This window comes from Rattus norvegicus, chromosome 3 (assembly GCF_021556685.1).
Source record: "Rattus norvegicus strain SHRSP/BbbUtx chromosome 3, alternate assembly SHRSP_T2T, whole genome shotgun sequence".
Lineage (NCBI taxonomy): Eukaryota > Metazoa > Chordata > Mammalia > Rodentia > Muridae > Rattus > Rattus norvegicus.
In genome coordinates this window covers 79,580,157-79,604,016 of record NC_141536.1, presented here as the reverse complement: position 1 = coordinate 79,604,016, position 23,860 = coordinate 79,580,157, and the positions used below count along the sequence as shown (strand labels likewise).

Here is a 23,860-nt window from a genome sequence, read left to right as displayed (position 1 = left end):
GAGGTGCTGGCAGAAGGGGATTTAAAAGGGATAGCATGTCCAAATGAAAGAGTTAGAAATGAGGGAAGTTACTTCCAGATGACGATGAAAGAAGTCACACACTGGATAACACCCAAGGAAAACAGCACGAGGAGGATCATTCTCTTTATCAAAAGGAGGCGGAACTGTGGATGGAGAATCTCAAGTTCAAGAGCATCCTGGGTTACATCATGAATTCAAGACCTACATGGACTAGACAATAAGACCTTATTTCAAAATTACAAGGGCTGGGGATTTAGCTCAGTGGTAGAGTGCTTACCTAGGAAGCGCAAGGCCCTGGGTTCGGTCCCCAGCTCCCAAAAAAAAAAAAAAAAAAAAAATACAAAAAACAAAATTACAAGCCAGAAGCCCCCTCCACCCAACACACAAATAGGAAATGAAGGGAAAGTTAAAGAGGTAGATATAAAAGAAAGAAAAGGACCCAATACCCATATAATTAGAGTCCTTAAAAGAAAAAAGGGAGTGGGGAAAAATCAAAGCAAAGAGTAAAAGACTTTGAAACAGTATCTTGAAAAGATGAATCCTTCAGGCCAGCCAGAACTATGTAAAGAGAACCTGTCTTAGTAAATAAATAAATACATAAATCCTATCTAATAAACAGACAATATCAAAAAACTAAAAGAAATAGCATACCATACACTTAGGGAAATTAACCAAGATAGCCAGCTCTAAGATATATTTTAGTGAATTTATATTTTTTAATTACTTCTCTCTCTCTTTTGTACTCTCCACTCCTCTCTCTCTCTCTCTCTCTCTCTCTCTCTCTCTCCCTCCCTCCCTCCCTTCCTCCCTCTCCCTCCCTTCCTGCCTCCCTCCCTCCCTCCTTCCCTCTCTCGGGGGGAATGGGGTATATGGATGTCTGAGACAACTGTCAGGAATTGGATCCTGCCACCTTGTAGGTTCTAGAATCAAACTTAGTTGTTCTGTCCTGCGCACAGGTGCCTCTATTTACTGAGACATCTTCCCAGGCTCTCAAAATATTTTTAAGAAATGTATCTGAACGTTCAGAATAGACTCGTGTTACTAGGTTTTTAACAAAGACACGATGCCAGAAGTCAGTGGACTAACATAGGAAGTTCAAGGGAAAAGCTGTGAGCCTTGAGCTACCAAGGTGGCCATGAGTATAACGTGCATAGGCAATGGCGATGAGCCTGCCGTGATTGTTGCTCCCATGCACCCCATCTGCACAGCCTTGCTGACCAGGGTAGCATAGACGGGACTAGTGTCAGCATGGTGTCTGTCTGCACAGCTAAGCTGCCTGCAGAAGCCACTGCCATGTAGAAGGACATGTCCTCTGAAATACAGGTATGCTGCAGCTGTCAAAAACAGACTGAGTAGGAACACCCATAAAAGATCAGGTCAGTGTACTGCTTAATTAGTGAGTACTGGTTGGGAATTGACGATCATGTGCTGATATTGGAGGAAGGAAAGGGTGTCAGGAAAAATAAGAATGCAAGGAATGTGACCGAGATGTGAGGTGGCAGCACACATTGTCACTGGGATGAAGACATTCACTACTGGTACAATATGAGCTTTCCTAAATACCAAAGAGAGATTGGGAAAGGGTCAAGTGAAACAAGCGTACAGGAAATGAATATGTATACACAGGTACTTACATACCTGTAAGTAGGCTGGGGCAGGCTCATTAGTCATAGCCAGAAATGCAGATGGGCTATGACACAAACGAACCTTACCTATTAAAAGAATGAGACTTTCAGAATGGTTTAAAGCATAACTAGGGATTGGAGAGACGGCTCAGCAGTTAAGAGCACTGGCTGCTCTTCCACAGTACGTGGGTTTGAGTCTCATTACCCACAAGGCCACTTATAACCATGTCCAGTTCCAGGGGCTCTGATGCCTTCTTCTGGCCTCTGAGGGCTTCAGGCATGCACATGGTGTACATACAGAAAAAGTAGCCATACATAGTTGTGTTTGTTTGTTTGTTTGTTTGTTTGTTTGTTTGTTTTTAACTTTAAAAGCACATCTCTAAATTATGCTGTATGACACACCTACTTAAAATTTAATAATATTTAAAAAATAAGATTTTAAATGGACAAGGCATTCAATGATAATACCAAAGCCACTAAAAACCACAAGTTGAAGGACACAGGAAAGTACCAATGTCCTTGTCGGTTGGTGGTTGGGGGTTCGGCACTCCAGGCTTAGCAGAGAGCAGCTGCCTGTCTCCTCACAGTTCTCTCCTCTAGCCTCTGCACTCAGCTGAAGTCACTCACACTGCTGAGGTGAGACACCCAGCAGCTTTGTCCATTCATTTGATGCCTCCTGAGAAGGCTGCAAGAGCTGCCCAAGCTCCAGATGCAGCTGCCTCTACCTTAGCGAAGTGCATGTCTCAGGGCTCTGCTCTGAGAATATGTCGCCCACCTTCAGTCCACGCCTGCCTTGAGGGAAGCAATACTCAGACCAGTAGTGCCTCAGCAGAAAATCAAAAGCTATCTTACAGTGCTGCGTAAAGAAAATGCCAAACCCAGAATTCTGTGTCAGCAGAGGTACCCTTCAGAAGCTGAGGAGAAATATAGATGTGTTCAGTTGACCAAAAACTGAAAAAAAAATGTCCACCAGCAGATCTAAACTAAACTAAAATGGGAAGGCAGAGCTATAGGGAAATGACCTCAGGTACAAGTATGGATGTGCAAGAAATGGAACCAAAATTAAAACGTAAATGCTCAGTGACTTGTATACAGGGACTGCACCGCAGCAGCTCACTCTAGGGACCTCTCATATAAGATGTGAGGTAGCAGTTACATAGGGAGGAAAGAGTACTGTGTGAGGTTTAAAGTCCCAACACTGACCTGGTATCAGTCAGACTGTAAGAGTAATGACTTACATGTATGTTTTAAGCCATGGGCTAACTTCCAAAATTATTTTAAGAAGGAGATTAGCAGAAGGAAAATGGAATAGCATAAAGTGTTTGATTAAATTGAGGAAGTCAAGGAACCTAACAATATAGACACATCAAACTAATAACACAGGCACAGAAGCGTCAGGAGATGCTGCCCAGGCAGAATGGAAGTCTTGTCATCAGCTTTCTAAACGCAGCCACTTGCTGCTTAGAAGGGACACTTTAAATATACCAATGACATGGTGCAAACAGTGCCAAAGAGGAGCTGAGTATCACTTCATTCTTACTTCAAGGGAACACTGAGGCTGAAGGCACTAATGGAGTTAAAGAGGCAGTTCATAAGGATAACGGGTCTGTGGTAAGCTGGGTAGTGACCCCATGTGCTCAGAGTCTGTGAAAGTTACCTTAGGTCAGAGAGGGAATTCTGCAGATACAATTTTCAGAATTGAGAGATGAAAGGTTATTATATCCTGAGGTACATAGGAAGGCACTGTGTGCACTCACAGGCAGCCTTCAAGGAGGGAGGAGATGTAACTTAAGTCAAAAGCTGCAGTACTGTAGGTGAAGTGAATGCCAGCCACCTCCAGAGGCCAAAGGAGAAGGAAACGATGCTCCTCTCAGGCCTCTGCATAGAGTTCAGCCCTGCCAGTCACGGATTTGGACAGTAATCCTGATCTTCCTTTCTTGTCTCCAGAACTGTGCAAATAACATATTTCTGTTCCATTAAATCACCAAGCTTGAGTCAATGTGGCACAGCCATATGCAGTCTGAACATGGACTTACCTAAAAGGAGACATACGCCCAATCTCGGTAGGTTTTGATATGTGTCTCAGAGTAGTTGTAAAACTAGCAGGACCCATGATGACGTATCAGAATATCATGTCTGGAAGGGACAGGGCCATGTTCTTTGCAAATGCCTAAGAAAGAGAAAAGAGGGTCACATATCTGATTTTTTTCTTTAAGTTTTAACAGTATTCCAACATTTTAATTACTTAGGATATTTCTGACCAGATTAAGCAAATAAATAAGTAAAACTGGGAAGAAAGAAAGAAAGATCGATTTTCATATAGGTATAAGGAAATTGTAAAATTATAAAATATTAATTTCTAAACCTGAGAAAAATGCAAAACAATGTTGAAAAGTATAACAAGGGGCTGGAGAGATGGCTCAGTGGCTAAGAGCACTGACTGCTCTTCCACATGACTTGGGTTCAATTCCCAGCAACCACACAGTAACTCACAACCGTCTGTAATTCCACTCCAAGGGGTCTGACACCCTTACACTAATGAACATAAAATTAAATAAATTATTTTTAAAAAAGAGAAAGATATGACAAATGAGAAAATAAGCCCTGTTCCTCAGAGCAGAGTCCCCACAGTGTGAGAGTTCTTCCTGAGTTAATTTGTGATTTTTAGCAATAACAATAAAAGTACTGTGTTTTCTCCAGCACCAGACAAGCTAATTGTAAGTTTATCCACAAGACTGAACAATGAAGAATTACCAGGCAGACTGGAAGAGAACAGTTGGAGAAGAGGAAGACTTAACCTCATATTAAACATACATGAAGTCTTTAATTAAAACTGTTTAATAGCGGTGTGTGAGCACGCAGGCCGGTGAGGAAGGACAGGAAGTTAATTGTCTGTGGCAGCTCAGCACACAGAGGCAGCACCCAGCACAGGAAATCACGTGTTTTAAGCTGGATAGGAAACAGGTAAGATTAAATCCATTCCTTCCACATCTGCTAAGATAAATACGAAATGGGTCAGAGAATAAACTATTGTAAAAATGGATCTCTTGTGAGTACAGTTAGAACGTGGGGTCCCTCTGAGACCTGAAAGTAGCAAACACTTCCTGAATGACTAACTCAGAATTCACATGCAGTGTGGGAAGAGGTTAGCAAAAAGATTAAAAACTAACACTCTCGTAAAGACTATGAACAAAGGGAGTGGACAAATTAAACCTAGGTTTCAGGGATTTTAAACTTAATTTCTAAGGAGCTCCTAGAAGCACCACTGTCCTCAGATAGGTTAGACATGACAGGAGAGAGGGCTAATGAAGGAGCAGAGGAAATGATGAAAATATTCAGATTGAATTCAACAAGTGTTGCAGTTTAAAGAACTGTACGGGGTTTGGGGGAGGGGATATACTAACAGACATGCAGCCCTCTGGCTAGAGAGAGAAGCTGGGGTCTCGGTGAGAAGAGAGGGTTGCTGGGCCGCCGACACTGGCAAACAGCAGTGAGGGGAAGCCGAGAGAAAGACTGGGGAAATATTTGGGCAATCTCACCTATGGGGGCAGGAATTCTAGGTATCAGCCCACCATCGGAAGACAAGGGCTTCTGATAAATATCCCAGGATTTCATATGGAAGGCCTGGAGATTTGTGCCTTTCAAGAAGGACCCAATCAGGGAGGAAGCTTTGCAGCCAAAACTTAGCTCTTAGTAATGGAATAAAATGTGAGGAGAGGGCAGATGCTCTCTGTGAGAAGATAACTGTGGGTTAGCACAAGCCACCAAGCCTGATGAATCAAGATTGGAAAAAATTCTCTAGAGAACTGAAATTTGTGAGAAGAAAACTTACTTGGACTTTTGGTGACTAGGAGTTATAAAAACTGAAATTAAAAATGTAATACATGGGCTTTAAACCAGAAAAACAAAAACAAAAACAAAAACAATCAGAAGCCTAGAAATAAGATGGTCGGGTGAAGTTTGACTAACATCAAGATTGTTCTCTGTGGCAAATAGTATTAAGGACATGGTATAGCCACATGAGATAAACTGAAGCTCAACTCTTACCACAAATCTAATGGCTAAAAGGCTAGGACTGCAGAGTCTTACAAGAATCCCTGGGACTCCTGATGCTGAGTTGTGACCCAGGAGCACAGGAGTGAAAACAGTAGGAGAGACTGGGCTCCACAGTGACTGGAGATTTCTGTGTGTCACCAACCAGCACAGGAGGCAGGCTGCAACGTGGGCAGCAGTACTGCAAATCATCCATCTGATAAGTAAGATGTCCAAGGCATATCAAAAAGTCCTCCCAGTCAATGATAAGAACATAAAAGTGTGCATGGGCTTTAAACAATCATTCCTCCAATGATAGCTTGCAGTAGCTACAACCAGGAGGAAGGAGTGTGCCCCACATCACCAGTCACAGGGAAGTAAACCCTAACCAAAATGGCTTCACATCTGTTAAAACAGTTGCATAAAACAACAACAACAACAAAATAAGTGATGGTAAGGATGAAGAGGAATTGTAACCCTTGTGTGATGTTGGTATGAACATAAACTCTTACTGTCGCTGTTGGATTTAAAAAGAAAAACACATCATAGGTCTTCCTAAAGATAGGTGTGCCTAAGGAATCAGCACCTGCACTCCTTGGTACATATTCAAGCAATTGAAAGTATCCTCTCAAGGAAACACTTGTACGCTCGTGTTTGTAGCAGTATTCTTCCAGATAGCCAAATAGTGGGATCAGCCTAAATGCCCAACATCAGATAAATAGACAAGTGAAACGTATGTAAACACAATGACGCAATTGAAACGGAAGGCATTTTTGCCACATTCTACCACATAGGTCAATTTCAAGGAATTATACTGACTAAGCTGTTAGACAAAAGTCAAATCCTGAATTGATTTCACTTATGTATCAGAATGGTCAGACACACATATCAGATATTATAGTACAGTGATGGTTGCCTGCCGGAGACCAGAGGAAGGGGCTGCTGTTTAATGTACAGTTTACGTTTTCAAATGAAAAACGTTTTGCACAGTGATTGTATATAGTGTGAATGCTTGAAGCACTGCCAAACCGTACATTTAGAAGTGGTGATCATTGTAAATTTTATGAAGTCAAAGTAGACAGTGGAACATAAGAGTAGTCATAGGAGCAGAGAAGATACATGTTAAGATGGGTTATTAGAAAATGCCCAACCTGTGGGGGAAAAAGTAAAGGTGTGTAAGGGGCCTTCACCTGGGGGCTTAAAAGACTTGAGACAAACCTAAGAACAAACAACAAGGAGTCCATCATCCCTCCGGGAAGAAGAGAGGGCAGTGCAGAAGCAACACTTGTAGAAGTTAAGACCTAAGCATTCTCTAGCAGTGGTGAAGGGCATTATTCCATAGAATAAGACAGGCTGTGACTAAAAACTATGAATACAAAGAGTCATCAGTATAACATCATAGTGACTGTGGAGGAAAGACAAAACCTTAGACGATAGCGGAAAAGGTATCACATTCAAGTGAACTACAGCCAGCCGCTCAACAGGAAGGTCAAACCAGAACCCCAAGGAATCTCATGACTGGGAAAACACTGCTACCCTAGACACTCACCCCCTGTAAGTATCATATGGAAAAATGGGCTCTCAACTGTGTGCAGCGTGGACAAAGAGACAAAGAGAGGGAAGGAACAGAAAGTAGAGCCACAAATGACCACAGGGTTCAATGTGAAAATCTTTCTTTTTTTTTTTTTTTTTTTTTTTTTTTTTTTTTTTTTTAGATTTTTTTTTTTATTATTAACTTGAGTATTTCTTATATACATTTCGAGTGTTATTCCCTTTCCCAGTATCCAGGCAAACATCCCCCTCCCCCCTCCCCTTCCTTATGGGTGTTCCCCTCCCAACCCTCCCACCATTGCCGCCCTCCCCCCATAGACTAGTTCACTGGGGGTTCAGTCTTAGCAGGACCCAGGGCTTCCCCTTCCACTGGTGCTCTTACTAGGATATTCATTGCTACCTATGGGGTCAGAGTCCAGGGTCAGTCCATGTATAGTCTTTAGGTAGTGGCTTAGTCCCTGGAAGCTCTGGTTGCTTGGCATTGTTGTACTTTTGGGGTCTCGAGCCCCTTCAAGCTCTTCCAGTTCTTTCTCTGATTCCTTCAATAGGGGACCTATTCTCAGTTCAGTGGTTTGCTGCTGGCATTCGCCTCTGTATTTGCTGTATTCTGGCTGTGTCTCTCAGGAGCGATCTACATCCGGCTCCTGTCGGTCTGCACTTCTTTGCTTCATCCATCTAGTCCAATTGGGTGGCTGTATATGTATGGGCCAAATGTGGGACAGGCTCTGAATGGGTGTTCCTTCAGTCTCTGTTTTAATCTTTGCCTCTCCCTTCCCTGCCAAGGGTATTCTTTTTCCTCATTTAAAGAAGGAGTGAAGCATTCACATTTTGATCATCCGTCTTGAGTTTCGTTTGTTCTAGGGATCTAGGGTAATTCAAGCATTTGGGCTAATAGCCACTTATCAATGAGTGCATACCATGTATGTCTTTCTGTGATTGGGTTAGTTCACTCAGGATGATATTTTCCAGTTCCAACCATTTGCCTACGAATTTCATAAACTCGTTGTTTTTGATAGCTGAGTAGTATTCCATTGTGTAGATGTACCACATTTTCTGTATCCATTCCTCTGTTGAAGGGCATCTGGGTTCTTTCCATTTTCTGGCTATTATAAATAAGGCTGCGATGAACATAGTGGAGCACGTGTCTCTTTTATATGTTGAGGCATATTTTGGGTATATGCCCAAGAGAGGTATAGCTGGATCCTCAGGCAGTTCAATGTCCAATTTTCTGAGGAACCTCCAGACTGATTTCCAGAATGGTTTTACCAGTCTGCAATCCCACCAACAATGGAGGAGTGTTCCTCTTTCTCCACATCCTCGCCAGCATCTGCTGTCCCCTGAGTTTTTGATCTTAGCCATTCTCACTGGTGTGAGGTGAAATCTCAGGGTTGTTTTGATTTGCATTTCCCTTATGACTAAAGATGTTGAACATTTCTTTAGGTGTTTCTCAGCCATTCGGCATTCCTCAGCTGTGAATTGTTTGTTTAGCTCTGAACCCCATTTTTTAATAGGGTTATTTGTTTCCCTGCGGTCTAACTTCTTGAGTTCTTTGTATATTTTGGATATAAGGCCTCTATCTGTTGTAGGGTTGGTAAAGATCTTTTCCCAATCTGTTGGTTGCCGTTTTGTCCTAACCACAGTGTCCTTTGCCTTACAGAAGCTTTGCAGTTTTATGAGATCCCATTTGTCAATTCTTGATCTTAGAGCATAAGCCATTGGTGTTTTGTTCAGGAAATTTTTTCCAGTGCCCATGTGTTCCAGATGCTTCCCTAGTTTTTCTTCTATTAGTTTGAGTGTGTCTGGTTTGATGTGGAGGTCCTTGATCCACTTCGACTTAAGCTTTGTACAGGGTGATAAGCATGGATCGATCTGCATTCTTCTACATGTTGCCCTCCAGTTGAACCAGCACCATTTGCTGAAAATGCTATCTTTTTTCCATTGGATGGTTTTGGCTCCTTTGTCAAAAATCAAGTGACCATAGGTGTGTGGGTTCATTTCTGGGTCTTCAATTCTATTCCATTGGTCTATCTGTCTGTCTCTGTACCAATACCATGCAGTTTTTATCACTATTGCTCTGTAATACTGCTTGAGTTCAGGGATAGTGATTCCCCCTGAAGTCCTTTTATTGTTGAGGATAGCTTTAGCTATCCTGGGTTTTTTGTTATTCCAGATGAATTTGCAAATTGTTCTGTCTAACTCTTTGAAGAATTGGATTGGTATTTTGATGGGGATTGCATTGAATCTGTAGATTGCTTTTGGTAAAATGGCCATTTTTACTATATTAATCCTGCCAATCCATGAGCATGGGAGATCTTTCCATCTTCTGAGGTCTTCTTCAATTTCTTTCTTCAGTGTCTTGAAGTTCTTATTGTACAGATCTTTTACTTGCTTGGTTAAAGTCACACCGAGGTACTTTATATTATTTGGGTCTATTATGAAGGGTGTCATTTCCCTAATTTCTTTCTCGGCTTGTTTCTCTTTTGTATAGAGGAAGGCAACTGATTTATTTGAGTTAATTTTATACCCAGCCACTTTGCTGAAGTTGTTTATCAGCTTTAGTAGTTCTCTGGTGGAACTTTTGGGATCACTTAAATATACTATCATATCATCTGCAAATAGTGATATTTTGACCTCTTCTTTTCCGATCTGTATCCCTTTGATCTCCTTTTGTTGTCTGATTGCTCTGGCTAGAACTTCAAGAACTATATTGAATAAGTAGGGAGAGAGTGGGCAGCCTTGTCTAGTCCCTGATTTTAGTGGGATTGCTTCAAGTTTCTCTCCATTTAGTTTAATGTTAGCAACTGGTTTGCTGTATATGGCTTTTACTATGTTTAGGTATGGGCCTTGAATTCCTATTCTTTCCAGGACTTTTATCATGAAGGGGTGTTGAATTTTGTCAAATGCTTTCTCAGCATCTAATGAAATGATCATGTGGTTCTGTTCTTTCAGTTTGTTTATATAATGGATCACGTTGATGGTTTTCCGTATATTAAACCATCCCTGCATGCCTGGGATGAAGCCTACTTGATCATGGTGGATGATTGTTTTGATGTGCTCTTGAATTCGGTTTGCCAGAATTTTATTGAGTATTTTTGCGTCGATATTCATAAGGGAAATTGGTCTGAAGTTCTCTTTCTTTGTTGTGTCTTTGTGTGGTTTAGGTATAAGAGTAATTGTAGATTCGTAGAAGGAATTCGGTAGGGCTCCATCTGTTTCAATTTTGTGGAATAGTTTGGATAATATTGGTATGAGGTCTTCTATGAAGGTTTGATAGAATTCTGCACTAAACCCATCTGGACCTGGGCTCTTTTTGGTTGTGAGACCTTTAATGACTGCTTCTATTTCCTTAGGAGTTATGGGGTTGTTTAACTGGTTTATCTGTTCCTGATTTAACTTTGATACCTGGTATCTGTCTAGGAAATTGTCCATTTCCTGAAGATTTTCAAATTTTGTTGAATATAGGTTTTTATAGTAAGATCTGATGATTTTTTGAATTTCCTCTGAATCTGTAGTTATGTCTCCCTTTTCATTTCTGATTTTGTTAATTTGGACGCACTCTCTGTGTCCTCTCGTTAGTCTGGCTAAGGGTTTATCTATCTTGTTGATTTTCTCAAAGAACCAACTTTTGGTCCTGTTGATTCTTTCTATGGTCCTTTTTGTTTCTACTTGGTTGATTTCAGCTCTGAGTTTGATTATTTCCTGCCTTCTACTCCTCCTGGGTGTATTTGCTTCTTTTTGTTCTAGAGCTTTTAGGTGTGCTGTCAAGCTGCTGACATATGCTCTTTCCTGTTTCTTTCTGCAGGCACTCAGCGCTATGAGTTTTCCTCTTAGCACAGCTTTCATTGTGTCCCATAAGTTTGAGTATGTTGTATCTTCATTTTCATTAAATTCTAAAAAGTTTTTAATTTCTTTCTTTATTTCTTCCTTGACCAGGTTATCATTGAGTAGAGCATTGTTCAATTTCCACGTATATGTGGGCATTCTTCCCTTATTGTTATTGAAGACCAGTTTTAGGCCGTGGTGGTCCGATAGCACGCATGGGATTATTTCTATCTTTCTGTACCTGTTGAGGCCCGTTTTTTGACCAATTATATGGTCAATTTTGGAGAAAGTACCATGAGGAGCTGAGAAGAAGGTATATCCTTTTGCTTTAGGATAGAATGTTCTATAAATATCCGTTAAGTCCATTTGGCTCATGACTTCTCTTAGTCTGTCGACATCACTGTTTAATTTCTGTTTCCATGATCTGTCCATTGATGAGAGTGGGGTGTTGAAATCTCCCACTATTATTGTGTGAGGTGCAATGTGTGTTTTGAGCTTTAGTAAGGTTTCTTTTACGTATGTAGGTGCCCTTGTATTTGGGGCATAGATATTTAGGATTGAGAGTTCATCTTGGTGGATTTTTCCTTTGATGAATATGAAGTGTCCTTCCTTATCTTTTTTGATGACTTTTAGTTGGAAATTGATTTTATTTGATATTAGAATGGCTACTCCAGCTTGCTTCTTCTGACCATTTGCTTGGAAAGTTGTTTTCCAGCCTTTCACTCTGAGGTAGTGTCTGTCTTTGTCTCTGAGGTGTGTTTCCTGTAGGCAGCAGAATGCAGGGTCCTCGTTGCGTATCCAGTTTGTTAATCTATGTCTTTTTATTGGGGAGTTGAGGCCATTGATATTGAGAGATATTAAGGAATAGTGATTATTGTTTCCCTTTATATTCATATTTGGATGTGAGGTTATGTTTGTGTGCTTTCATTCTCTTTGTTTTGTTGCCAAGACGATTAGTTTCTTGCTTCTTCTAGGGTATAGCTTGCCTCCTTATGTTGGGCTTTACCATTTATTATCCTTTGTAGTGCTGGATTTGTAGAAAGATATTGTGTAAATTTGGTTTTGTCATGGAATATCTTGGTTTCTCCATCAATGTTAATTGAGAGTTTTGCTGGATACAGTAACCTGGGCTGGCATTTGTGTTCTCTTAGGGTCTGTATGACATCAGTCCAGGATCTTCTGGCCTTCATAGTTTCTGGCGAGAAGTCTGGTGTGATTCTGATAGGTCTCCCTTTATATGTTACTTGACCTTTTTCCCTTACTGCTTTTAATATTCTTTCTTTATTTTGTGCGTTTGGTGTTTTGACAATTATGTGACGGGAGGTGTTTCTTTTCTGGTCCAATCTATTTGGAGTTCTGTAGGCTTCTTGTATGCCTATGGGTATCTCTTTTTTTAGGTTAGGGAAGTTTTCTTCTAAGATTTTGTTGAAGATATTTACTGGTCCTTTGAGCTGGGAGTCTTCACTCTCTTCTATACCTATTATCCTTAGGTTTGATCTTCTCATTGAGTCCTGGATTTCCTGTATGTTTTGGACCAGTAGCTTTTTCCGCTTTACATTATCTTTGACAGTTGAGTCAATGATTTCTATGGAATCTTCTGCTCCTGAGATTCTCTCTTCCATCTCTTGTATTCTGTTGGTGAAGCTTGTATCTACAGCTCCTTGTCTCTTCTTTTGGTTTTCTATATCCAGGGTTGTTTCCATGTGTTCTTTCTTGATTGCTTCTATTTCCATTTTTAATTCCTTCATCTGTTTGATTGTGTTTTCCTGGAATTCTTTCAGGGATTTTTGCCATTCCTCTCTGTAGGCCTCTACTTGTTTATTAATGATTTCCTGTGTTTCCCTAAGTGTGTTCATGTCTTTCTTGAAGTCCTCCAGCATCATGATCAAATATGATTTTGAAACTAGATCTTGCTTTTCTGGTGTGTTTGGATATTCCATGTTTGTTTTGGCGGGAGAATTGGGCTCCGATGATGGCATGCAGTCTTGGTTTCTGTTGCTTGGGTTCCTGCGCTTGCCTCTCGCCATCAGATTATCTCTAGTGTTACTTTGTTCTGCTATTTCTGACAGTGGCTAGACTGACCTATAAGCCTGTGTGTCAGGAGTGTTGTAGACCTGTTTTCCTCTCTTTCAGTCAGTTATGGGGACAGTGTGTTCTGCTTTCCGGCGTGTAGTTTTTCCTCTCTACAGGTCTTCAGCTGTTCCTGTGGGCCTGTGTCTTGAGTTCACCAGGCAGCTTTCTTGCAGCAGAAAGGTTGGTCTTACCTGTGGTCCCGAAGCTCAGGTTCGCTCGTGGGGTGCTGCCCAGGGGCTCTCTGCAGCGGCAGCAACCAGGAAGACCTGTGCCGCCCCTTCCGGGAGCTTCAGTGCACCAGGGTTCCAGATGGTCTTTGGCTTTTTCCTCTGGCGTCCGAGATGTGTGTGCAGGGAGCAGTCTCTTCTGGTTTCCCAGGCTTGTCTGCCTCTCTGAAGGTTTAGCTCTCCCTCCCACGGGATTTGGGTGCAGAGAACTGTTTATCCGGTCTGTTTCTTTCAGGTTCCGGCGGTGTCTCAGGCACAGAAGTCCTGCCGCTCCTGGGCCCTCCCCCACGGGAGCCCAGAGGCCTTATACAGTTTCCTCTTGGGCCAGGGATGTGGGCAGGGGTGAGCAGTGTTGGTGGTCTCTTCCGCTCTGCAGCCTCAGGAGTGCCCACCTGACCAGGCGGTTGGGTCTCTCTCTCACCGGGTCTGGGAGCAGAGAGCTGCTGCGGGCCGGGATCCGCGGGTGTGGGACTTCCGGTAAACACAGACCGTGCCTCCTAGAGAAATTCTGCTTCCGTGTGTCCCAAGCTCACCAGGCAGCTTTCTTGCAGCAGAAAATTTGGTCTTACCTGTGGTCCCGAGGCTCAGGTTCGCTCGTGGGGTGCTGCCCAGGGGCTCTCTGCAGCGGCAGCAACCAGGGAGACCTGTGCCGCCCCTTCCGGGAGCTTCAGTGCACCAGGGTTCCAGATGGTCTTTGGCTTTTTCCTCTGGCGTCCGAGATGTGTGTGCAGGGAGCAGTCTCTTCTGGTTTCCCAGGCTTGTCTGCCTCTCTGAAGGTTTAGCTCTCCCTCCCACGGGATTTGGGTGCAGAGAACTGTGAAAATCTTTCTTGAATAAATGACTTGAAATAATAATAGAAAAAAAAGTCCACTGCACCTCATGTAGTCCCTAAAGTCAACTCGAGATAGGTCGTATGAGCATCAAGCATCAAAGCTGAAACAGTACAGGGTAACATTGGAGGTCTTCAGATCCTTAGAGCAGGCCAGTGAAGATGTTCAGAACAGAAAGAGCAGGAACTGTACAGGCAAAAATGAAAAACTGGACTTCACCAAAATTCTCTTCAATAGATACATTAGACAAGAGGCAAGGCACCATGTAGGTATTGACAGCTCGTGAATCTGGCACAGGACTTGAACTCAGCAACTATAAAGAACAGAAATACAAACCAAATCCAAAGAAAGCACACCTAGAAACATAGGTGTAAAAGTTCTAAGATTAATGACATGTTAGAGAGGATGCAGACTACTGCCAGTGGGATATGAAGTGGGGTGATTGCTTCATAAAACGGGTGGCAGCTTGTTCCAGTTTAAATCTACATGACTCAGTAAGATTATTGCTACACATTTATCAAGAGATATGAAAACATGCGTCCACAAAAGTACTCATTAAAAACATGTGCACAACAGGTCTATTCATAGTTGCCAATGAAATTGGAACAATGGGATTGTATCAGAAGAATGGGTAAACATTGGCATATTCATAACTGGATATTTTTTGGCCTCAAAGTGCCAACATCCACAAAAAATATGCTAATAAAAGTATGCTAATAAAGGAACTTGAAAGTGGGGAGATAGCTCATTTGGTAAAGTATTTGCCATATGTATTAGAGTTCTCTAAAGAAACAGAAGTGATAGAATGTACATGTGTGTGTATGAGAGAGAGAATATTAAGTGGGAATCAATTAGATTGGCTTAGAGGATATGACTGAGGTAGTCCAACTATGTTCATACTAGAGAAGCTGAGAGTTTCTCAGTTCACAAGCCCCGATATATCAGAAGTCCCCATATGGCACTAAGGCCTACAAAGTTACTGGTCTTTAGCCTACATTAGATCCCAGAAGCTGGTTCTAATGTCAGTTAAGAAATGATGCAGCAGCAGAATAGATGAACTTGCCAGCAAGACTGAAGGCAAGCAGGCAAAGAGCAAAGTTTTTTTCTTCTACATCCTTTAATTTTTAAAATGGGTGGCCACCAGAAGGTGCTACCCTCATTCGACATGGTTCTTCCTACTTCAAATAATCTAATTAAGGAAGTTCTTTACAAGAGTGGTCAGAAGTTTGCATTCTAGAACCAGTCAGGTTGACAACCAAGATCAGTCATCACAATGAAAATACAAGGAAATGAGTTCAATCCCCAGAAACTGTGTTTAAAAAGCCAGACATGGTAGCACATGCTCATAATTCCAATGCTAGGGATAAAGACAGGATCCACAGGGCTCACAGACCAGCCCAGTAACCTGCTTGATTAGCTCCGTGTCAGAGAGAAACAGGCTTACGTAAACAAGGCAGGCACCCGAGAAGTGACATCATTATCCTTGGTCTCATGCACATGTGTATGCCCCGCCTCAGATATTTACCACCGATATGAACTAATACAGAGAGAGAGAGAGAGAGAGAGAGAGAGAGAGAGAGAGAGACAGAGAGAGAGACAGAGAGAGAAGAGAATTCATAATGTGTGTTCAGCCCTATCTATGGGATTCTAGACACAAACTAGGAGTAGGTTCCTTATACCTATGCTCATAGAAGTTGTGCTGCTTCCTGGAGAAGGTGTAGACAGAAAGAGCGTGGAAGGACTTTCTCAGCTGTTGGGTATTTGAGTAATTGTCAAAGTCAAATGTTACATCTATGTGAATTATGCCTAATAATAATAATAATAATAATAATAATAATAATAATAGTTAAATAAGCCACCAAAGATCTCCCGACTACCAAAGACAGAAAGATGTTACCAACAGGCTTAAACTAAAAATCTCTAGACGGTCTTTTCAGGCCAAAGGAAAATGATCGCAGATGGAGGCTCAGAAATTCAAGAAACAACAGAGAGCACCTGACAAAAGTCAGTGCTGGGCATCAACGTAATAAGGATGTACAGATGAGTAGACAGCGCCCTCAGAGGTTACCCACGGCTGCAGGCGTGCACAGGCAAGAGGCAGCTGCGGTGATAGCTTTAGGCGTCGGCGGTCAGCCCAGTTCAGTGTTTCTCATTCACACATGGCCTCCCTCAGAAGGGTGTGGGACAGGAAGGGCAGTGAGCTACCACACAGCAGTGGGTGTTTACTTCCAAGTGAGCTGCACAGCAGATTATCCTCTACCTAAGGAACGAATCAGACGATCCACTGTAGCTTAGGTCTCTCAAGTTTCTCATAAGCATCCATCCTTCTATAATAGTCTTGTGCACCTGCAGAGGCTGGGGGTTTCCATGAATTGTAGCCATGTTTGTTGTAGTTACCCAATCCAGATAGTTTACCACTCAGGGTCATTTTCACTGTAAGCTCTGGTGCCTATAACCACCGTTTATTAGAAGACCTAAAAAGTTAGTCCAGCCTTGTCTCCATTGTAGGACCACAGGCTCAAGTCCTCTGCTCTGAGTAAGTGGCTTTCTCTAGTACTCAGACTTCAAGGGCCCCTGTGCCCCTCTCCCATATTCAGTAAGCGCCAGTCAAGCTTGAGATTTGTATTGCCTCTGTTCTTGGGTGGTACGGGATGACACTGTTGGTCTGAAGACCTTACTTAGCACAGGGTTGGAGAACCAGCAGCCATGCTTCTTTCCTGTTGACCATGGGCAGCCTAGCAAAGATCTCTGTGTTCTCTTGCCTTCAGCTTTTAAAATAGCCATTACCTTTTAGTATTCTTCAAGTACCCATCTGTAATTATCTCCTTGGGGAATTATTGAGTTTGCATTGCCATTAATTATCACCAGCTGTCAGCAGATGACATTAATTAGACTCCGCTTTGGGTTTGAGATCGATAAGCATCATCAGACCCCCAAGACTCGCTGAGCTTTTTACACATGGTATTCAGATGTCTCTGCAAAGGTCCCTTCTGTGCCACCTGATTTGATTTGCACCAAGCTGCTGCCATCACTACCGCAGTATGTGCTTGGTTGTCACATTGTCCCATTTGACCTTGTGAGCTGGTACAGAGAGAGGAGTTCTCCCTCTGTGGGCCTCATTTCCCAGGTGCAGGCTCGTAGGGATGAGTCCACGCTGTCTGGGTCAGCCAAAAACTCAACCTGGTGGTGGTGTGTCCTTTCACCGAGTGGGTTGTTTCCTTTGTCGTATACGAACAGTCTCAGTTACCTAGCTTCCCCTTGTCACCTGTGCTTTTGAGTTCTCCATCTATAAAAGTTACTGTCAGTGTGGAGCTGTCCTCTGCTTCTGATGCTGTTACAGATCGGTCTTCCATTTGGCAATAACAGGTTTTGTGTGAAAAGGGCTGCTAAATGAACACCTGTCCTCCTGAGTCAAAACTGTGAGGGTCTCCAATACATGGCATCATTTGGAAAGATTCTGACTTCATCTGGGGTAGACTGCCACAGTGCCTGGCCCTGTGCTGAGAAGCACCTCAGTGCCTCAGCTGTGATATCTTGACTCCGAGTCACAGTGAAAGGAACCAGGATTCCTAGGAAAAATCGCTCTTTAGAAAAAGTTTATTTCTGTATGTGTATGTGTGGAGTCTTGAGTGAGTCTGTGTGCAGCCTGTGCATGCAGGTACCAGAGAAGCCAGAGAATACATAGGATCCCTGACTTGGAGTTACAGGGGCCTCTTAGCTGACCTGTGGCTACTGGGAACAGAGCCCAGGTCCTCTGCAAATGTAGGATCACAGAGCATCTATCTAGCCCCTAGAAACAGTTCCCACCAAGTCTAACAAAGAACCACACAAAGACAACAATTAACAATTAGGTCATGTCAGAAGAACTCAGAGATGACTTAAATAAGTTCCCTTTGGCTAAGCACAGGCTAAGCTGGGTGACAGGTTAGTACGTGCAATGCATGGACCTTATCGCATGTATTTAAACTAATAAATTTGCTGTGATAATTTTCATATAGGGTTCATGAGAGCGGCTTGTTTACTGAAATGTAACTAATCAGAAGAATTGCATACATGTATTCTTCCTTCCGTGGTTGTACTTTGACATAAATAACTGATGAGGAACGTATAGAATGTTCCAACTGAAACGCTAGGATGAGAGCCCTGTGTTTCTGGGGCTGTCCTGCTCACAGAGGTAAGGCAGTTACTGGTTGCTGCCTTCATAGACTAAAAGCGACACCGTGAGTGTGGACTGTTGGAAGTTTGCATCACTATCTGAAGACAGTCCTGCCCTTACTTTTCCCTAAGAAAATCAGAGCCCAGTCTGGTCCCCAGTAGCTAATGACAGGCATTGTTGGGGAAGAGCATGTTATACAGAATCACTGGGAAGCATGCAAGAATGCAGCGACTGCTCCATGTTACGTAGGCCTGCCTCTTCACAGACATAATAGATGAGGAAAAAACTAGCAAGACTGCAGAGGTCGAAGGAGGCATAAGGGACGTGTCAACCAATTGCAGTATGCGAGCCTCACTTAAATTACTATTATTCAAACTGTGAACGCAAAGCAGAACTTTCATAATCCAACTGGGGGAAATATGTCAACTGAATAATTGATGGTATTAAAGAATAAGTTGCAATATTTTAGATATAATGTATTAATCATAGGCTTTGATGTGAGTTTTTACCTCAGCAGTACCCTGAAAAATTTATTGGTGAGATTCTGTGAAGCCTGGGGTTTGCATCCATTTAACATACGAGAGCGTATGGGATAAAAACGGGCTGCTCAGTGCAGAAGCCAGTGCTGAGCACATGGAGATCACACAGCTTTCTACTGTGTGTGTGCACTAGAGTTGTTCTAATTACATTTCCTCATGTGTGTGCACATGCAGGGGTCAGTTCACAACTTGCTGCTTGATTTTCTTCTTCTATCATGTGGATTCCGAGAAGCAAACTCAGGTGTTCAATCTTGGCACCATTACCTGCTGAGCCATTTTGCTGGCCCGTGTTTACACTTTCTAAATATTCATTATAATACATTTTAAGGGAATTTAAACATGATAAAGTTTTAAAAAACAGTGAACTAGACTGGTGGGGGGAGGGTGGCAATGGGGGGAGGGTCGGGAGGGGAACACCCATAAGGAAGGGGAGGGGGGAGGGGGATGTTTGCCCGGATACCGGGAAAGGGAATAACACTCGAAATGTATATAAGAAATACTCAAGTTAATAAAAAAAAATGAATAATAATAAAAAAAAAACAGTTTAATGGCAACAATGGGGGAAAAAAACTAGTGAAATCAGAAAGGGTTAATAAAACCCAATTGGCAGAAAGAAAGATTTTTCTTTTGGTGGAGGGGTGTATTTTTGAAAGAGGATCTGGTGTAACCCAGGGTGGCCTCAAACTTAGAAGATGACCATGAGTTTCTGAACCCCCTGCCTTCACTTCCCAAGTGCTAGGGTCACATGTATACACCAGCTGTAAATGGAATAATTATTTAAATTGAGTCACGCAATAGGTGGACAGGTTAGATGAATCTGATTAGTCACTTAGAAACTTCATGTAAGGAATTACATCAGTCCTCTGCCCAGGGAGTTCCTGGGTACTGGAACACCTGCTGGCCTTCTCCATGAAGCCCAGGCCGACCTGGTGATGCTTGGCTCTCTCCACTGTGCTAACACTGCACCTCCAAGTACACAGTGGACTTAACAGCAAGCACCTTGGATAAAGAGATAAGTCAGGCAGTAGACAGGAAATGTCGTGTGTCCCACCTGAACACAGTATAATAAAGCTGCCTAACTACAATGACAGGTAACCTTAAAAGCATTTGTTCAGTCAGGGTACTGTCAGGAAGACAGAGAGGACACTAGGCATTTCAGAAAACCAAACTTAATTTGGAAAACAGATTCCATTGTTGTAGAAGGATGAAAGGGGGAAAGAAAATGCTGAGGTAAACCACAGGCAACAGCTGTAGTGAGTCCTCCCAGCCTAGGGGTGGCAGAAAGCAAGCACTGGAGCCTCTGCTAGCTTACAAATATACAGGAAGCATTCTGCAGGACTCTAACAAAATTTGGCTCTGATGAGGCACAGTGAGGGGGGGGAGCTTAGTGCCCCCAGCTATGGTTGCTACTGTTGAAATGAGTCTGGGTGTTGTCACAGAACAGGAAGAACAACTTCCCTTTCCTCACCAGCCCTCCAGCCCACTAGGGCAGATGTTTGCAGACAATAACAAGAAGCCTTCTTACAACAGAGAAAGGCGATTTTCAGACTTATAGCCATAGGACCACAGTGCAGATTATAGAATTAGGCTGGAGACAGAACAGCTTAATAAATATCAATGCAGACATTCGTTCATATATTCATTCAGTGGGTATTTACCAAGGGCTTAGTTACTGCGTGTCACTCATCAGTGCTTCAGATAAATCAGTGAAGGAAACCTGAAGGATTTCTGACATCGTGGAGATTAGGAAAGGACAGATCACCTACAGAGGGGTAGTGGCTGAAATGACAGCCTGTGTGATAGGGCCATCAAAGCCAGATGACTATTTTGAAAGGACACAGACCCCCTAGAATTATATGACCTTCTGTGAGGGAAGGATAAAGACAGTTAAAGATAAAAAGCTAAGAAAAGTTCATATTCCAAGAGTCCTGCCCCAAAAGAACTCTATGTAATAGCCACCAGTACGTTATCCCAAGACACTAGATTTGCTAAGAAGTAAGATGATAAAGTTACAAATTCAGACATAACCTATAAGTAGTGGTTGTAGATTTTTAAAAGAAACGACAAGACTGAAATCCTGTAGTTTGGATCTGTGACAAAAACCTGAAGCGAACAGTTTAAAGAAAGAAAGACTGGGCTCTCTGGAGGCTGAGTGTGAGGCCAACTTGAGCTACATAGAAAGACACCATCTTAGGAGGAGGAGGAGGAGGAGGAGGAGGAGGAGGAGGAGGAGGAAGAGGAAGAGGAAGAGGAAGAGGAAGAGGAGGAAGAAGAGAAGGAAGAGGAGAAGGAAGAGGAAGAGGAAGAGGAGGGGGGAGAAAAGGGAGATTGGTTTACTACCTTTTGAATATCAGTAGGATCTGTAGTGATGTCTACCCACTCTCAATCCTACTATTAATACTTCGTATCAGTATGTTTGCACATATGTGCACAGGTGCATACATCTATGTGTGCATACAGAGTCTGATGAGGACATCAGGTATCCTCTTCTGTCATACTCCACCTATTCTATTCAGCGACCCTCCTGGAGCTCACTTTTTTTTTTTTTTTTTTTTTTTTTGCGCAGTCTGTACAAGAACAAGCTCCAGTGACCCCGTCTCCACCTGACCCTCCCATCTCCACCTGACCCTTCAGAGCTAGGGTTACAGGTATAGAAAGGTGCTTGGGTCTTAACTCTAATCCTCACAATTACACAGTCAGCACCCTTACCTGTTGAGCCATCTCTCCAGCTCCCTGCTTCCATGACCAGTGCCTTAGTTTGGGTTGAATTGCTCTGAAGAGACACCATGATCACGGCAACTCTTAGTAGACAAACATTTAATTGAAGATGGCTTACTTAGTTCATTGTCCTAGAAGGAAGCATGGCTGCATGCAGACAGACGTAGTGCTGGAGAAGGATCGGAGAGTTCTATATCTTGATCCAAAAGCAGCAGAAGGACACTGTGTCCCGCCTAGCTTGAGCATAGGAGACCTCAAAGCCAACCCCCACAGTGGCTCACTTCCTCCAACAAGGCCACAGCTCTTAATAGTGCCATGGCCTATGGGGGCCATTTTCTTTCAAACCACCACAACCATCTACCTTCTACAATTTCTTCTACTTAAGTTAAATTAAACTGGAAGTTTGTAGCGTGGGTTTGAGCCTTTTTTTTTTCTAAATCTAAATATTCTCTCAAAACTTAAGGCAAAGTTCATTTATCAACCTTTCATGTGGTTGTTTAGAGTGATTTGTAGCTTCCTCTGATTTAAAGATGTTACCTGGTTGCCAAGAAGCGAGGTGTTTTCCAGTCTCCGTGCATGTGCTGCGTATTTATGACAGTAACAAACATGCTTAACTTGCTCAGGTTGTTTTCTGTCCTAGAAGGTGGGTTCAGTAAATATTTCATACACTAGAAGGAAACAGCATCCGCTGTTAGGTAAAACAATCTAGAAGCATTAATGTACATTGATTGATACTATTGCTCATGCTTTCTCTGTCTTTGCTAATGTTTGCCTGCTTCCATGAATTACTGAGAGGCATAGTAAATATCCAGTTGTAATTATGAGTTTGTTTATGTCTTAGTTCTGTAAGTTCTGTTATTAGGTACGGTACTCAATGAAATAGAAAACAAAAAAGTACAATCAACGCTCTAGAACTTGGGGTTTTTAAACAGAAAAACTTATAGCAAAGTTGGTTTTAAAAAATTATAAATAACAAATATCAGGTGGAAAGAGAAAACTGCAGCTCTGTTACATTCAAGAAGTAGTGGTGATGGTGGTGGTGATGGTGGTGGTGGTGGTGGTGGTGGTGGGTGGTGGTGGTGGGTGGTGGTGGTGGGTGGTGGTGGTGGTGGTGGTGGTGGGTGGTGGTGGTGGTGTGGTGGTGGTGGTGGTGGTGGTTTAAATACACGTGGGGCTGGGGAGGTGACTCAGTGGTAAGAGCATTGTGGCACAAGCGTGAGGACCTGAGTTTAAATCCCCAGCACCCACATAACAAAACAGATGGGGCCATGCACACCTGTTGTGCTGTGGGGACAGAGGCAGGATCGCTGAGCTGATTGAATGCTATCCCAGTTTCAGGTTCTGTGAGAGAACTTGCCTAAAGGAAATGAGGAATTCTACCAAAGTTTTGGTAAATACTTCAATCCCAACAGACTTTGGAGTCAGAGAAGAGGAACAATTTCTAGTTACCTCTTTAGGACAAAAGTGTCCTAAAAACAAAACTAGACACTTAGAGATGTACATAGTGAGTTATATATAAATTTTAAGTTACAGACTTAATTTTATAGGCATAAAGGTATCATAAGCAAACTATTGAAAGGCTGGGTCCAGTAATGCTATTTCAGATTTATATTGACCAATGTGGGTTATCCAAGAAAGAAAGCAGTAGAACATTAGGAATGTCCAAAGTTTCCAAACCGAAGAAGGTTCTGAAAGTTAGACTGCCAAACGTGTCCCTGTCCACATGTGAACTAATGCAAAATGAGCAGCAATGCAGTCCCGTCCGTGTCTGGAGTAATGCAGAATGAGCAGCAATGCAGTCCCATCCACGTGTGAACTAATGCAGAATGAGCAGCAATGCAGTCCCATCCCTGTCTGGAGTAATGTAGAATGAGCAGCAATGCAGTCCCGTCCGTGTCTGGAGTAATGCAGAATGAGCAGCCAGGGACCGCGCCACCTGCAGAGCATGGCTTCTGAGCTAACTCGTAAGGAGGAAAAGACGAAAGCAAGGCTCTCACTTCGGGGGATACACAGACTCTGCACTTCTCAGCTCTGCGTGTGTTTATACCTCTCCATGGCTGTGGTTGAACACCAGGACCAGGCGTGCCTTACAGAGGGAAGAGTTCACGTGGCTCATGGTTCCAGGAGGCATGGCAGAAGGCTGCTGGAGAAGGAAGCTGAGAGATCACGTCTCCATCCACACACAGCAAGAAAGACCGCAAACTGGAAGTGAGGCAAGACTGAGCTCTACACCCACCCCTGTGACGTGCTTTCTCCAGCAAGGCCT

The 23,860-nt window shown here is 42.8% G+C and overlaps 1 protein-coding gene and 1 long non-coding RNA gene across 3 annotated transcripts in view; both read left to right on the top strand.

The window, feature by feature from the left end:
* Ttc17 (tetratricopeptide repeat domain 17) overlaps nucleotides 1-23,860 on the top strand; it is a 110,151-nt gene that overhangs the window by 80,705 nt on the left and 5,586 nt on the right.
* On the top strand, nucleotides 924-22,007 carry LOC147995585 (uncharacterized). Its single transcript, XR_015684510.1, has 3 exons — nucleotides 924-3,709; nucleotides 4,347-4,610; nucleotides 21,443-22,007. It is a non-coding gene; the product is annotated as an uncharacterized LOC147995585 (long non-coding RNA).